The following is an 18436-nucleotide window of genomic DNA, read 5'->3' as shown; positions in this document are numbered from 1 at the left end:
AATGTGGGAAAAGCATGGATTTTATACTGCTGGTAGTAATATCTATAATAGCTACAACCAAACACGATTTATCATTTTCTAATAATACTGAAAATTGCATACCCCATGACCCAAGAATTCCACTTTTGAAAATCCATGCACATGTGCCCCAAGCCAAATGCCCAAAATTGTGCATAGCAGCACTATTTATTATTTCAACAAATTCTTAAAAACCCAAATGCCTATTAACAACAGGACAGATAAATAAGTTGTGTGTTACTACCATGGATTACTATGTATTAGTGACATTTAATAAATTTCAGCTACACAAAACAACATGAATTAAAGAACAATTTGATAAAAAATATATTTGACATGATTGTATTCATATAAAACCAACATGCTGTTTAGGGAGTCGGGGAAAAGGTAATGCCATTATGAGAAGGAATGAGATGATAAACACAAAATGCCAGATCATAGTGATTTGAGAAAAGAAATGGGACACACAAGAGACTTGAACATTCTTGGTGATATTCTGTTTCTTTCTCTCTTTTTTTTTTAAGATTTTATTTATTTGACAGAGAGAGAGGTAACACAGCAGGGGGAACGGGAGAGGGAGAAGCAGGCTTCCCGACGAGCAGGGAGCCCAACGTGGGGCTCGATCCCAGGACCCTGGGATCCTGATCTGAGCCGAAGGCAGAGGCTTAACCCACTGAGCCACCCAGGCGCCCCTTCTTTTCTTGCTTGGACAATGAATAAGTGGATGTTCACTGTATTTATCTTTTACACATTACACATATTCCATAAATATTTTCATACTAACTGTGCATCTCAGTTTAAAAATTTTTTTAAAGTTAGGTATATCAAACACAGTACCAACTTTTCAACACTCTACAGTTGTGCCGTCTGGGAGTTTGTGTCCCAGTCCAACGGTTCAACCAGCCGGAGCTTGTGGCAGCAAAATCCCAAATGCAGAAATGAATGCATTGGACCAATGTAACCTGTCACACTCAGTCACCTCATCTAATTTCTCTTGTTCCAATTCATCTCCCAATTATAAATTTAACATCCCACGTAGATTTGCCCACAGGGAGAGAGGGGACCGATCAACAAGCATGAGTCACCGGAGAGCTTGATAGCTCCATTTCTCACTGTAATTTAAAGCTGGCATTCTGGCTGATATTTTAAGTTCTGTAAGCATCCTCAGGGACAATCCCATGCCTGCTGAAGAGAAGATGGAAAGATGAATCATTCCAAGGACAAGTGGAGGGGGAAGCTGAGAAGGAGACAGAGGAGCTGAAGGGAAGAAGTTGTCGTCTAAAGCCACATTTCAGATGCCATAACAAAAGACTTTATTTATTATTGTTATTTTTTTAAACAAAAGACTTTATTATAGAGGCACTTCAAGTGGTAGCAGGGTAAACTCTGAGTGTTCACAAAGCAAGTATGCAACTTATTAAAAAGTAGGTGCTATTGTAGAAGACAACATCCCGTAGTGGAAAGAGGAACGTTTCCGGAGTCAGATTTGACTCGTGTCTTGGCTTCCTCACTCGTGAGGTCCCTGAGTCTCAGCATACTCAGCTGTAAATGAACGTAATAGTACCGGTCAGGATTAAAGATTAAATGCAGCAACTCTTCTCAAAGCGGGGCGGAGGGGGCAGTTTGGTAAAATGCAGGAGCTTGGTTTTGATGCCAGATCCAGCCTGATTCCAACTCAGCGACCTTCTGGTTTGATGGTGTCCAAGACTTGTTTTTCTCATAACGAAGATGGGATGATAAGACATACCTGAAGATGTCCTGAGACTTAGAGATAAGAGGTCAAATATTGGTACTTAGGAAGTGTTCAATAAAGCTCGCATAATTTTATTGTTACTGGATGTTGATGTGCTATTAAAAAAGAAAGAGATGGCTATGACAGAGAGCCAGCAAGACCCTGGGGACAGGGAGAAGGCGTCATTAGAGTGATAGTCCATTGGCATGAGCTGAGGCAAGTGGGCAGAGAGGGGTAGCAGTCAAGCTACATGGGGCTGGCTACGGTGAAGTAAGGAGAAAGTACCAACTAGGAAGGAAACCAACCCTGGACTGGGTCTAGTCGTGGGCGTCAGCCACTCAGACATGGGGACTTGGACCTAAGGACAGGTCTCTGTTTACTAGAGAGGAGGGTTAAGAAGAAGCAGTACTTCCAGTCAGTCCCAGAGAAGCTTGGGTAGCGGTTGAGTAGTCAAGATAAGGACTCCAACCCAGCTGCAGCTGCGAGGCAGACAGGACGGGGACCTAGATGGTGGCACTGTGGCGTAAGTCACATCCTCAAGGCAAGAAGCCACCAGATCACAGTAAGGCTGACAGAGGCAGAGCTGACTTCGGCTTCTTAAATGCTTGAACCAGGCTGGAGTAATCATTCTCTCTTCCGAGAAAAGAATGTTCAAGACCTCTGAGCTGACCTGGAGGACTTTGCCTGGGAAACTCATCCTGGCCGGAGAAGGGAGCACGGCTTCAGCTGGGGCTACAGTACCCAGAGCAGGTGGAAGAGTTCAGTGAGGCCGCCATGCCGGGCCAAAGCTAGATGCTGGCTGGCCGCACCACGCAGAACAGGGCCAGTCGGAATCCTGGGCATTAGGATGGAAGCAGGTTTGAAACCTGGGGTGATATCTGTGCCAGTAAAGATTTCTGCAGACGACATTTTATAGGATGTGGGGGGTGGGGGGCTTGAGAAGTAACATGTGGATGGATGGGGACAATCAAAGCCACAGAATTTACTCGATACTGCTGTGCAAGGACTCAGTGGCAAAGATGAAGGGATGTTATCTGCAAGGAGCCGAGCACATTTCATTTTCAGAACACCAGACCTAGCAATAGGGCCCACACTGAGGTTGACGCCCAGAGCATGGCCAATCCCAAACCCAACACTCCTTAGCTTGAGCCGGTTCTCTGACTCAATCTTAGGAATAACAGGGCAAAACTCTATTCACAAGGATGTCTGTCCCTGAGTTCCTGGCTACGCCGGATGCAACTTTGGTGTTTGGAGAATAAAAATCAATTTCCTGCAAGAATGCTGTGCAAAAGAATGTGTCATTTCAAAGTATTATGAAGAGTTCTATGAGCATTATTGACTTGGAAAATCACTTTGAGGGGAACACAATGATATTTCTTGAATGGGAAACTAATCCAATTTCAGAATAACTCTTTCAAGACCATTTTTCTTCCTAGTTTACCTCTCACTGAGAACATTAGCAATATTCTCAGAGAGATAATATTTGCTTGTGGATGCGTAGGTTTCCTCTATAACTTTAATTAATTTCAGCACATGCATTATGGTTTGGGATGCCATTTTTCACCTGGCATAAGTATGATCCCTACCCAGGGCCCTCCAAAGTGCTGTGATTTGACATTTGGTAGGACAGGTAGCTTTCTCTGTCACACAAAATCTCTTTTATTCATCATCAATGACGCCAAATAAAACACCTGAGTGCTTTTGGGCATTAATAACAAAGGTCTGCTTTTTCCAAATGCCCTCCAACTTGAAAAGACATAAATCCTCTCAAATTCTACCTCCCACACCAAGAAGTTTATTTCATCGCAACTTAGAGTGGGAAGCAAACTCTTGGGGGAAATAATTGGACTTTCTAATCCCAGAGCAAAAGGTTTAAGGTCTTAGTTCATGACTCAAGATTTTTAATTAATAATATTGCTCTGTGTTTCTTCCATTCACCCTTTCTTTTACCTAGTTAAATACTCAATTTGTTTTAAAGTGTCTTTATTTCACTGTCCTTTATTTCAATGTCTTTATTACACATCTCTAAGCTTCAAGATTCATCAGTAAAATCATCACAATTACAATTTCTGGTGCTTAGTTCTCTCCAGTACTCTGGGGAGGGGGACAATGTCCTAATGTTCTTCCTCTGTTATGGCTTGTAGATAAACTTAAATATTCTTCCATTAAAAAATCTTTTTTCCACCAGCCTCAGCCTCTGTGACCATCCAAAATTCTGACATTTCTCTAGAATATTCCATAGGCTTCAAACTTAAATTAGATCCAGGCCTATTTTGGAAAATTGGAGTTTTGTTTGTATATGAGGAAAATAAAATTGCCTTAAAAATTTTTTTTAAGTGAAAACACTGGAGCTGTGTTCTGAACAGGTAGCAGGACTTATCACTTTTCTTTGGGAGGATTTATTTCCAAGTCTTATTGTCATTCTCGTAAAGAACGGCCTGTGGGCTAGTCTGGAAGGAAGATATTGAGAAAGGGTGGAAGCCAGATTGTATGTTGTATGATAAAATTACAAGGATTCTTGACTTTTCCCCTGGCAGCTAGAAGGGAAGGAAGTATTAGGGACCCCACAAAATGTAGGAAGTGGGAAGATGGGAACTTGCAGACCCCCCAGCACCCCGAGACATTTATGGCTGAAGAGAAAGATGGCCACTAATGGATTCTCCTAGAGAGGGACTGGCCACGTTCTTTAGGAATACTGAGGTCAGCCATCCAGTTAGCTTCTCCTCTGTGTTCTGATCCCTCTACTATCCCCAAATCTTTATTAAAATCCTGTGACAATAGCAGCTTTGTTGTGACAGAACTACTGTGGAGAATAAGGTAGCTTATGCCTGAAGGTAGGAGAAAGAAGTCAGCAAAAGTGTTGTCAAAACACACTTGGTTGGCAGAGGCAAAGGCAGGGAAGGAATTCTAAGGGACAGATGACAAACAGCATCCAGAAGAACATTTACTTCTCCCATCCAAGGAGCTTCACACACACCATAGGAGCTGACCTTGCCAATGCTCTATGGCACGGGGATGTAGCTGGAATAAGACCTGTGTCCAGAACGCTATAAGACTCAGAAATCTATGAATTATGCATAACTCACAAACCTCTTTTTCCTTCTCTGAAAAGTCAATATCCTGTCACCTTCTGATGATATTAATGTGGAAAACACTCATCGCCATTCTTCTTATGGTTTATTCTCTTTGATCGGAAGCACATGAATCCAAAGGAACTGGTTATTATCTGCCAATCCAACTCATGAAAGATTTGTTTTGTCAGACACCGACAAAAGAATGTTGTTCTGTGTTACATCTTACAGTGGAATCTAAACATTCCTGTGAGGGAGAGCATTTTCAAACTGTTGGGCTGGTTTCTGACTGCTCTGTTCGCCACAGTCCTCCTCAACTTCATTCCTTTCAAAGATGGAAACAAGAAGGCAAAATTATGACTCTGTATATCCAGAGGACGTAAAATGGGGATAAACTTAAGAAATGCCATGACGCCCACCTCACGGACATGGTGTTCTTTGCTGATAAGTCCAGACTCAGCGTATGGATTCTTCTCAATCCCAGACTCCCAGCAGCCACTACAAGTCAGTTAGAACGGACATGTTGAGATGTGGTGGTTTCTTCCTGCGCCCTGTCTCTTCCCCTTGGCTCACCTTCCACTGCAGACACTGCTGCAGCCAGTACCTCTGCTTACAGGTGCATCCTGATAGCCCCTCACATCGGCTTCACCCCTTATCTCTTGCATTCCGACCTCTGGCTTTTCTGCTGCCATCTTGAAGGACCCTTTGGGAATCTGTCATCCTCTCTCACATGTGCAGCCTGGAAAAACAAGGGAGTTAATACTCACAGGTCAACTTTAACCCATGAGGGTTGCAAGCTAGTAGATAAGGGGCACATGCCCTCTTTTTCCATCTCCTGGGTAACACACTCTGAGGCACAGTCTACACTGTTAGAGAGTCCCAGACGCCAACAACAGTGCCCAACCCAAGAAAGCACACTTATGCTGGCTTTCCCTCCTTCTTTCCACTACTGGCTGTCCTCTGCTGCTGTTTCTTGGGACTGTTTCCCAAAATGAACTACCTGCATACAAGCCCTTGTTTTTTAAGGGGAAAACCAGGCTAAGCAAACTATACCTTAACTTGTGAAACAACAGTTTCATAAATAAAATAATTTCATTTCTATTTGTTATGCTTCTTTTTAAAAAGATTTTATTTTATTTATTTGACAGCGAGAGACACAGTGAAAGAGGGAACACAAGCAAGGGGAATGCGAGAGGGAGAAGCAGGCCCCCTACTGAGCAAGGAGCCTGTTGCAGGGCTCAGTCCCAGGACACAGGGATCATGACCTGAGCCGAAGGCAGCTGTCCAAAGGCTGAGCCACCCAGGTGCCCCTGTTATGCTTCTTTTATAAGCTCTCCCTCAAGAAACCTACAAAGGATTTAAGCATAGGGCCATGACAAATTGTCCTTTACACCTCTTCACTGTCTGGTGTAAAATACTGTCATGTAGATGAATTTAATCTCTAATTAGTTTCATGTTTGCATTTTTAAAAATAATCTATAGATGTTAAAAATATTTGTACTTGGTTTAGTTGTTGATGATTTAAAGTAAATAGAATTTATCACTTAACTTTTATTTTTACTTTAGATCTGGCTTTGCTTTTATTCCAATTTAGTATGTTGACTTATTTTTATACTAGGCACTTGTTTTTGTGGATTATATGAGATGGTTTTGCTGGAATCTAATGTCAAGTTTACCCGTGCTGTCCCTTCCCTCTAGGAAACTCTGGCTGTTAACGCATGCTTTAAAATAAAAAGGACAGATCTGAGATGTCTCGGGACAATCAAGGCTTGGAGTTTGCTCTCTGTTGTTGCTGCCTGGTTTCTGGGAATCCATGGAAATGGAAGTTGCATGGCAAAGGTAAGTAGTTACAATCAATCTCAGCAGCCAATTGTGTTGAGGACAATATAATCAATACTTAATGTAACCAATGTAACTAATAGCTAGAACTCTCCAATTCCAAGTCTTAATGTCGGACTTGCTCCTTCCCATCTGGCCAGTGAAGGCAAGTCTCTTTGTACCTGTTTTATCACCCACCCTTGTTCACCCTCACATTCGTCATCCAGCAGGCTTCTCCCTTCCAGTGCCATCACTGGGGGTGGTGCTGGACGCCACCTGCCCAGAAAGCTGCCTATCACAACCTCTGGCTTAGGAGTGTCTGAGGGTGGGGAGAGGGTGTAGAGTGCTGGTTGGTTTCCCAGGACCAGGGAAACATCACCTTTCATTTTCTTTGTAGGAATGTCTAAATGATTGGAGAGGAGTCTTTAGTATCAAGAATGAAGGTCCTCCTTTGTTTCAGCCTGACAACCTACCCACATTTTACACACTCTTAAGACTTTCAAGGCTAGGGGTGCCTGGGTGGCTCAGTGGTTTAAGCCTCTGCCTTTGGTCAGGTGATGATCTCAGGGTCCTGGGATCAAGCCCCACACTGGGCTCTCTGATCGGCAGGGAGCCTGCTTCCTCTTCTCTCTCTGCCTGCCTCTCTGCCTACTTGTGATCTCTGACTGTCAAATAAATAAATAAAATCTCAAAAAAAAAAAAAGACTTTCAAGGCTAGTGCTTTATAATTTGTTGTCTTATTCTTTTGTAATGTCAAATAACTTTTACATGATTTCAAAGGCAAGGGGAGAAGCCCCTCTAAGAAGTTAACCTATGATAATTTGCGATAAGTTAACTCTTGATTTTGTGTGATTGAGTTAGGAGTGCACAGGGATCAAAGAGATCTTACCTGGTGGCATTTGAGAAAAGCTATTCAAAGCCAAGGAATAGTCATGATCAAATCAGTGAAAAACAGGCTAACGTGACCTCTAAAATGAAGTATTGAGCAATTAATGGTCTTAGAAAACAGAAATTCTGATAAGATTACTCCTCCTTTAGGTGTGAAAAAGAGTTGGGGTTAATCCTGGACTGCAGGTATCAAAGTTTTAGGACAGCTTAAAAGTGAGAAAAACAAAAGTGTTTCCCTAGAAAAGAAACCATGATTTTTCTTGCTATTTGGTTTATTCATACTTCTAAATCCAAATTCCACCATTGGAATTTTTCTTTAATATCATCTAAAAAGCTATATAAATAAAAAGATACCTGCACTTTTAGAACAGTGAAAAGTTAGAAACCATCTAAATAACACCTTACATTTTAATTGGCTAAATACATTATAATACATCAATCAATAGAATATTTAGCAAATCAAAAAGGAAAGATTATAAAGACCTTATAGTGAGAATATAGAAAACACTCCAGATATCTTATTAAAAGGCAAGGTTTCTCAACTTCAACACTATTGACATTCAAGGTCAGATCATTGTCCTGTGCATTGCAGGATATTCAGGAACGCCACTGGTCTCTACCCCTCTAGAAGACTAAGGCACTGCCACCCCAGCTGAGGCAACCAAAAATGTCTCCAGACATTGCCCAAAGTCCCAGTCTGTGAGTGGAGTGTGGGGGGAAAGCCCCAGGTTTAGAACTACTATTAAAGGGGAAAACCAAACTACAATATCTCTTCTCTACTATAATTAAATCTAATGAGATTAGGGATGCATCTAGATCAGAACAAAGATTAAACAAACAAACAAAAAACCCAGAACACTAATTTATTAAGGTGGTGGGATTCTGAATGATTTTCTTTTTGTAAATTCTTAATAATTAAAAATTTATAGGGAAAGTATCAGAATTGGAGTAACATAATATTACAGTGGTATTATTTTTACATGATAAATGAATGGTATGGTTAAAAGTATAAATGAAGGAATGGTTTTCTTACCTCTAGTCCTAATGAAGTCTACCCATTAGACATCAATCACCTAGAGCAAATTTCATGATTTATCTTCTAGAAGTTTCCTACTCGCAGAGTTATGATGACTGAAACATGATTAGGTTTTGAAAACCTTTTGTTTTCTTCAGTGATGGAAGGTCAGTGTATGGGTTTGCTAGGGCTGCCATAACCCATACCACAGATGGGGGGCTGCCAGAACACTTACCACAGAACAGGTGGCTTGAATAATAGAAATGTATTATCTCCTAGTTCTGAAGACTAGAAATTCAAAATCAAATTGTTGGCAGAGTCGGTTCCTTTTGAGAGCTGAGAGGCAAGGATCTGTTCCAGACATTTCTCCCTGGCTTGTGGATGGTGGTTGGTCTTAATGTTTACATGTCCTTCTCCTTACATCTTCATGTTGTCTTCCTCTGTCTTCTGATTTTCCCTTTTCATAAGAATACAAATCATATTGATTAAGGTGCACCCAATGGACTTCATTTTAACTTGATTATTTCTATAATGACCCTACCTCCAAATAAGGTCACTTCTGGGGTAATATCAGGTTAGGACTTGAACACCTGAGTTTGGGGAAGCATAATTCAACCCATAATAGTTAGAGTCTCAAGATGAGTGGGAGGAGCTATTTCTAACTGCACACAAAGCCCTGAAAATTCTGATGGGTTTGGTTTTAGGTTGGCTCCTCACACATTTCTTCCAAATGGACAGATACCCCTCTTTCTTCCTTTCCCTGCCCCATTTCCTAAGGGAGTATCTTGCCTTGCGAGTGAAGAAAATGTGTGGTATCTTCCAGATAGTATTGGGGCAAAGTAGTAACCGTTGGCCTTGGATGATGACTTAATAGCCTAAATAATAAATATTTATATGCCATTAAAGTAAGCTTTTTTTTTTTCCTTCCATGCATCAATACATGCAGATGAAGAGCTGCAAATAATATTCCTTCCTGTGGCTTAAACACAGAGTAGAGGGACGCCTGTGTGGCTCAGTGGGTTAAGCCTCTGCGTTTGCCTCGGGTCATGATCTCAGGTCCTGGGATTGAGTCCCACATCGGGCTCTCTGCTCAACTGGGAGCCTGCTTCCCCCTCTCTCTCTGCCTGCCTCTCTGCATACTTGTGATCTCTCTCTTAAATAAAATAAATAAAATCTTTTAAAAAAAAAAGTAGAAAATTTATAAGCAATAGCCATGGGATGGATTCATTTCCATAAAGTGGTGTTCTCTGTAGTTTCAATTTCATGCAAAAAATTCTAAGAGTTCCAAGATGCTACTCCACAGAGCCCTGCTTATTTGATGTGCAGTGGAGGAAACAGTTATGGATTCTGGTTTGGTTTCCAATCTGAAAGGATTTAAAGAAAGTAGTATTTTCATCTGTAAGTCTCAAAAGTTCACCATATTCTAGAATTAGATGAAACAGAAGTCATAAATTATGCTTTCTATGGATTATATAGACCTACACTCAAAGTTGATGTTAAATGGGGACCGTTTCATAGAGATGCCAGTGCACATTTAAATGTGCACATTAAACTGGGCCATAGGTAATTCTTTATTAAATAGTATTGGGACATTTCCCCAATAAGTCAGAGGTGTGAAGAGGGTCTATATGCCTGTGTCTATTTATCTCTGCTTTTCTTATATCAGACAAGTGGAAACCCAGATTCAGAATTCAAACTCTTCCCATATTCCCACAGGAATTCCAATGACTTTAGGCATGGATTTGGATTTCGTACACACACTGAAGAGCCAGGGATGACGGGGAGCCTAGAGAAGAGAATTCTGCTAGTTCCTAAGCTTCTTTCCTCCTAGTTTCTTTTCTTGCTTTCTCCTTTCTGTATTCTTTCCACCCTACGCCCCTCCTTAAGTCACCACAGCAGCAACACCAATTCCTTTTGTCAGTTTGTGCATAGCATGGAACACAACATGTCAAATTATTTCCTCCCATACATGCGGTGCTTTCCCTTAATATAATCAGGAGAATAAACCTTTCTCTATTCCATAACACACTGACCATGTGCAACTTACTTAACCTCTTTAAAGGAATACGGTGAAAGTCACCCCATATGGTGAATTTGCGTATACCATGATCAGCAATGACTTCCATCCTCTGATCAGCCCCTTCTCAATCAAAGGAAGGTAAAGTTTGTCTGGGCGGGAGGAAAAGAGAGTGAAGATAGAAGGAACAATAGGAATCAATCTCAACTTGAAGAGGAAAATGGATTCCTGAATCCTGGAATAACTTCCTGGCCCCAACTGACCTTCTAACTGGGAAATTTCAGATTGCAGTAAGGTGGAGGTGGGCAAAGACTGGTACGCTTGGGTCCTGGAACTTCCTGCATTTCTCGTGCGATCAAATTACTCCCTATTGTGTATGATTGAAGGTTTAGACCTTGCTTATTATGTTCTGACGGGGTTTATCTGAATATGTTATTATTTTTTTAAAAACGCTTTAGTATGTCATCTTACAGCAGTCTCAAAATAACTACCCCATTTAACACTAACACAACACCACTGCCAACAAACAGACACTTCTGAAGGAAGCAAAGTTCTTAACAAATTAATAACGAGAGTTGGGACTCCTACCAGTTCTTCTGATGGCAACTACACTGGTTTTTCCTGGACAGCATGCTTCCTTCCCCAGGAGACCTCATCAAGACTAGATAACAGGAACTTATTCTTCCTCCAAAACAGTTATTTGGACTGATATTCGATTAATTATCTCGTGATTCTCCTGGCCTGTGTCCATATGTTTTAGGCACTGTGTGGGCCCGTGCCTTCCTATTGGTGGCCTCCAACTGCAAGCTGGGTCTAAACCTGGCAGTTTGGTGAATTCAGACAAGCAGTCACTTCAGTTAAATAAATAAGATGTGTTGTTCTAAGTCATCCTCTACTTCCCCCGAGTGAAATTTTCACTCCCCACTGGGATAAAGAGTTTTGCAATAATATCAAAGTTGGAAGTGGGAAAAAATTGGCTCTGTAGTGATTCCCTGGCAAAGATGTGTAATAATAATAAGAACAGTAGCATCAACCTCTATTTCTTGATTATATGCTTACTATATTCCAGGTACTGCACTCAACCCACCATATAATTTAATTAGAAACAATTTTATGATCTAATTTTGTCTTTTTCACTATAAATGAAGAATTTTGTGTGGATGACAAAATACCCAACTTACAAAAACAAGAGTTGGGATTCCTACCGGTTCTTCTGATGACAACAGCACTGATTTTTCCTGGACAGCATGCTGGGCCTTGGTGCCTACTCCCTGATCTAATGAGCAGATGTGAGCAATTACAGTTCAGCCTCCAAGCACTGCTGTCTGGTGGAAGAACAGGAACTGCAAGAAATGACCATGATACTTGATTTAGTCTTTGCTTCTTATACACTGCAACATTTGTACTCTCCATTTATCTACCCTGTGGGTATAAGTTAATGCTCATGACCTGGTGTTCTGTATCAGCTACTTCTCACATGGCAGAAAATACTCATACATCTTACAAGAAAAACACTATCCATAGCCAGGAGCAAGTTTCTTCCTGAGGATCCAGCATGATTTGCCTACTTTTATCAGCACGGATTTCTCTCCACTTTCACAAGCAACTTGAACTTGTCTGCTAGATAAGGAAGGATATTGGAGCAATTTTGGTCTTAAGGTTCCTGTAGCATCATTTTTTGAGGAGGACTTTTACATTTTTTTTTAAAGATTTTTATTTATTTATTTGACAGAGAGAGATCACAAGTAGACAGAGAGGCAGGCAGAGAGAGAGAGAGAGGGAAGCAGGCTCCCTGCTGAGCAGAGAGCCCGATGCGGGACTCGATCCCAGGACCCTGAGATCATGACCTGAGCCGAAGGCAGTGGCTTAACCCACTGAGCCACCCAGGCGCCCAGGACTTTTACATTTAATCCCAACGCCATGTAGTCTGTGGGTATTATCAGAAGGAGGATTCGGAGACCAGAGCAAAAAGAGTGGACATCTAGTGACAGATTGCGTGTTGGCATTTTGATCATAGGCAGCCTGGGTTTAAATCTCCCATCTACCATTTATGAACTGTGTTATCTTAGACGTTTTACCTGCCTTCTCCAAGTTTTAATTTTCTCATCTTTAAAATGAAGATAAGAGGGTGCCTGGGTGGCTCAGTGGGTTAAAGCCTCTGCTTTCGGCTCAGGTCATGATCCCAGGGTCCTGGGATCGAGCCCCACATCAGGCTCTCTGCTCAAGCAGGGAGCCTGCTTCCCCCTCTCTCTCTGCCTGCCTCCCTGACTACTTGTGATCTCTGTCTGTCAAATAAATAAATAAAATCTTTTAAAAAAAATAATAAAATGAAGATAAGAACAGTGTTTGTTTCATAGGGTTAGTGTGAGGGCTCAGGGAGATAAGGCACAACAATGTGTTGGCATACTGCTTGGCACCTAACACAGCTCAATCAATGCTAGTTATTATGTAAGCAACTCCTCTCTCTGCCCCTCCTTGGATATGCAACTTTGGCCAAGTCATGCAATGTTTCTAACCTCTGCTTCTATAAGGAAATAGTCTAGATAAAATGGTTTCTAAGATCTTTTTCAGGGGCACCTGGGTGGCTCAGGTGGTGAAGCATTTGCCTTCGGCTCAGGTCATGATCTCAGGGTCCTGGGATCGAGTCCTGCATCAGACTCTCAGATCAGTGGGGAGCCTGCTTCTCCCTCTCTTTCTGCCTATAGCCCATGTGCTTGCTTTCTCTGACAAATAAATAAATAAAATCTTTTAAAGATAAATAAATAAATAAATAAAATCTTTTCTCACCCCTGACTCCCTAAACATCAAAATCATTTTGTACATTCACAGCACATAGTAGTCACCAAACACTCTATAGGCTCCTCTGCATTTTTCAGCACTCTAGTTAGTTTGGGATGTCATAACTAGTTTTGGCCAATGGAAATACATGTGTAAATGATGTGTAATTAAAGATCAACATGTGGTCTGAGAGGCATGCATAAAAAACATAGAAGGGGCCGAAAAACCCAATACGCATTGTTGCATGTGCAGCTCCAGGATTTTTTGGCATTTACTAGATGCCACCCTTTTCCTCATTGGCATGGTTCCAGGTTTATTTCACTGTATACGCAGGATGGCTCTGACTCTCAAGTCGGAAATTCTTCAGTCTGTTTTTTATAACACCTTACCATTTCTCCTGGTATTTCACAGGGCATTAGGAAATTCTGAAGCATAATTATTTCTGTTCTAACTACACTAATTATAAGAAGCAAAACTTTTCACATCAGAGGTAAAATGGAAAGGCACACAGTATCTTGCAGCTCTATCTCACAAGATTGTTGTGAAGACCAAAGTAGACAGCAGAGATCGAAGAAGGAAGTGTTGTGCAGTAAGGCGAGGTGGACAATGTGATGGTTGAATGAGAAGGAAAGGCACTAGAACTCATAAAAGAATTTGAATGTCTGATAGAGGAGACTATATTTTTAAAGAGAAGAAACATATGAAAGTCAAAATGCAAAGTATGGCCAGAGACCTACACAGGAACTTTAATAAGAAGAGCCTAGCTTCATTCTGCAGATTACGTCTCATTTCCCTATTTTATTTCTTTAAAAAGAAAAAGGTAGTAACTTAACATATCCAAAAAAGAAATAATAACACCTTCCTCAGAATAACTGAAATTCAAAGAACAGTGAGAATGCAGTTTTTAAGCAGCTGCTTACTTACCCAGCTCTGGATAATTTAGGGAAACTGGAATTCTTTGAATTTGCCAACCCTATTTTCTTAACTAAGAAATAATGTTGGTTGACATATATCAATGTCATTTTATTAATAATGATTGATTTAAATGTGAATTTGAAAAGTAAATAAATATCAGTGATTCAGCTCTCCTTGTCATTTATCAAGATGGATTTATCCAAGCCATTTGTGATTTGGATGGAATGTTGGAACACAGACCAATGCACCGTAATAAATAAGATAGATGAAAATCTCAGAGGATGACTGTTGACCTAATCCAAACAAAATAACTCCTGGTTCCATTTGCTGTTGCCAAGTCTCAGTAGAGTGCTAAGCATAAATATAGCACAAGTACGGAAAGGGGTCTGCTTGTCTTTCTGTTTGTGATTGTTCAAGCAGATGAGTGATAGAACTGTGAGCTGATCTCCACCAACTGCCTGGAAGTCAGCAAGTCCTTGACGTCAATGCTCAAAATGAGCTATGCTGTGAAAGCTGTAGTCCTTCACCAGGTAAAAGGAAAAAGTAAACAGTATGATCTAAGGAAGAGAATGAGGCATGTGGCAATGAATCAGGTCACTGAAGCAAGACTAATGCATCACTTCACTACACCAACACTCACCATCTAGTGAGGCCACACTTTGGACCCTAGCAGTGAGGGGTGTCCTAAGAGGTTACTGATGAAAACTTGGTAGGTGATGTGAAAAGGTACTTAACAGTATCATTTCCATATCAGAAGGACCAATGACTCATGTCTTCTCTGAGCCTTTGAGCTAGGTACATTGTTTAATTTATAGGAGACCTGTTTCCCCAAATTCGGGCCAACAGTTGGTCATTTCATCTCATATTCATTCAAGCTATGTATTGAATACATTATGATTTTAAAAAGAGGCAAAAATGTATGTTTAATAATTGTCAGTGACTCTGCATTAGATGTCACTAACCACCAAATGGTGCCACGACACTGGTATATGGAATAGTTATTTTGCTCCTCACTCCGCGTCTACCAATCAGTGAGAGGGTCACTACCAATAGGGAGAGAGAACAGGAGTGAGATGTGTAAGACTTAGAGGATGGAAGGAGGGGGTAAAAGCACCATGGGAATAGACAGTACCAATAGTCTAACACCTGCATTTCAATAATTTGGTCTTCTCTTGGCCACAAATTCCCTAACTGGAGGAGCAGAAGACTTGCCAGCCAACTGGACTCCCCCCTTTGTGCTCCCACCCCCACCATACACACATACACTCCTGAAGCCTTTATTTAACTTTCTTGGTTAAATGCTCTGGCTAGAATCTCCAGTACAACGTTGGTTAGAGGTAATGAGAGAAGACATCGTTGTCTGATTTTAGGGGGAAGGACTTCAGTCTTATATAACATTTGCTGTGAGCTTTTTGCTCGGGTCCTTTACCAGGTTGGGAAACTGAACTTCTATTCCTAATTTTTTAAGTGTCTTTATCATGAAAAGGTATAGGATTTTGTGAAATGGTTTTGTTGCAACTATTCAGATGATCATGTGGGATTTTGTCCTTCATTTCATTAATATTACATATTACATTAATTGATTTTCAGAGGTAAAAAGCAAACTTGAATTAATCCTATTTGGTTAACATGTATAATTCTTTTCATATGTTGTTGAATTTGGTTTGCCAGTATTTTGTTGAGGACCTGCATCCGCATTTATGAGAGATACTGGCCCATAGTTTTCCTTTCTTTTGACATCTTTGGGCTTGGTATCAACATAAAAATGATCTCATAGGATGAATAAGAATTGTTTCCTCCTCAAGGCTCAGTCAGTTAAGTCTCTACCTTCAGCTTAGGTCATGATCCCAGGGTCTTGGGACCAAGTCCCGAATTGAACCCTGCATCAGGGTCCCTGTTCAGCAGGGAATCTGATTCTCCCTCTGCCCCTCCCCCTGCTCATGCTCTCTCATGCTCTCTCTCTCTCCCAAATAAATAAATAAAATCTTAAAAAAAGAATTGTTCTCTCCTCTTGTATTTTTTGGAAGAGTTTATGAAGAATTGGTATTCATTCTTTAAATGTTTGGTGGCATTCACCAGTAAAACTGTCTAGGTTTGGACTTTTCTTTGTGCATATTTTTTTATTACTAATTAAATACCTTTTGTTGTTACAAGTCTATTTAGATTTTATATTTCTTACTGAGTAAGTTTTGGTAGTCTGTGCTTTTGTAAGAACATCTTCATTTAATACAAGTTACCTAATTTATTGTCATACAATTGTTCATATTATTTCTTTTTAATTCTTTTTTATTTCTGTAAGGTTGATAGTCACGTCCCCACTTTCCTTCCTGATTTTAATAAGTTGAGTCCTCTTTTCTTCCTTGGTCAGTCTAGCCTAAGTTTTGCCAATTTTATTGATTTTTCAAAGCAGTTTTTATTTCATTGATTTTTCTCTTATTTTTTTCTTATTCCCCATTTCATTAACTTCTGCTATAATCTTTGTTACATCACCAAAATAAGAAGGAGAACGTAAGCTATCTTTTTCAAAATCCAGTCTTATGAATGAAAATAAGCAGAGTCCCAAGCTCATACTATAGGAAGATAATTATTGCTTTAAACTATCTTTAGACTCTCAAGTTCAATCACCCACTGCAGAAGTTGGTTTATGTGTACAGATCTTCCTTGACCTTCTGTGGGATTACATCTCAATAAACCCATTATAAATCAAAAATATCATAAGTTGAAGCTGCCTTTAGTATACCAAAACCACTCAACATCATAAGTTAACCTCACCTACCTTAACTAAGCTCAGAACACTTGCATTAATATACAGTTGGGCAAAATCATCTAACACACTGCCTATTAAAATAAAGTGTCAAATACCATGTAATTTATTGAATATTGTACTGAAAGTGAAAAACAGAATGGCTGCATAGGTACAGAACATTCATAAAAGCATACTGGTTTTTCGCCCTCCTGATTGCATGGCTGACTGGGAACTGTGGCTTACTGCTGCTATCTAGCATCACGAGACTATCCTATCACTTACATTATCCCAGGAAAAGATCTAAATTCAAAATTCAAAATATGGGTTCTACTGAATGTGTATTGTTTTCATACCATCATAAAGTAGAAAACTCGTAAGTCAACACATTGTAAGTCAGGGACCATCTGTATAGGAATCCAAAGTCTGGAAAGAAGATCAAAAAATGTCATCCCCCCTCACCCTTGACAGCATTTCTCATCAAAATCACCACATGATGAAATCAACTAGGCTTCTGCAGAGGCAGCTTCTACCCTTTCTCTGTCCCGAAAGTGAATTTGTAAATGCTTCACTCATCAGGCAAAGGTGAATCCTATACAACCAAAAGACTAGAGCAATTGTTCACAAACTTTTCACCACCAACGTGACTTTTCAAAATGTATTTCATCTGTGGGCGCCTGGGTGGCTCAGTGGGTTAAGCCGCTGCCTTCGGCTCAGGTCATGATCTCAGGGTCCTGGGATCGAGTCCCACATCGGGCTCTCTGCTCAGCAGGGAGCCTGCTTCCCTCTCTCTCTCTGCCTGCCTCTCTGTCTACCTGTGATCTCTGTCTGTCAAATAAATAAATAAAATCTTTAAAAAAAAAAAAAATGTATTTCATCTGTGCCCCCACCCCCCATGTCAGCGGAGTCTTTAAAAGATTTTGTCTACCAAAAAAGCTACATATGTAGTAAGCAAGATACAATTTGTTCTGCCCATCTTATTACCATTCTTTGTCAACCTTAATGGAGATTGCAAGTGATTTATTAGCAGCAAAGTTTATGGTAGTATTATGAAAGCACAGACTATTAATAAACAAGAGTAACTAAGAATCCAGTCCTTTAGAACACAGAACTCTTGGTTGCTCAATACTGGCTGTCATTGTGGCGGGATTCAACCCATTTAATTCAAGCACTAAAATCACATGGCTTGTGCTCTGAGAGTTGCATTTGGCTCAGTACTCTTGTCCTAGTTGTTTCTTTGATGTCATCAATGACCAAATTAAGCTGGAATTACAGTGGCTTGGTCTTAGTAATATGGCAAACACACAATTTAGAGCCCTTGGTCAGCTCCATGGTTCCCAAACTGTGTGCCAAGACACCCCAGCATATTGTAACTAATTCACAAGAGCACTGAAAGACCTATTAAATTTTCTAAGGAAACATAGCAATTTCTCTCAGGTAC

The sequence above is a fragment of the Lutra lutra genome, chromosome 11, assembly GCF_902655055.1.
Source record: "Lutra lutra chromosome 11, mLutLut1.2, whole genome shotgun sequence".
NCBI lineage: Eukaryota > Metazoa > Chordata > Mammalia > Carnivora > Mustelidae > Lutra > Lutra lutra.
Note: the sequence above shows the minus strand (reverse complement) of the source record.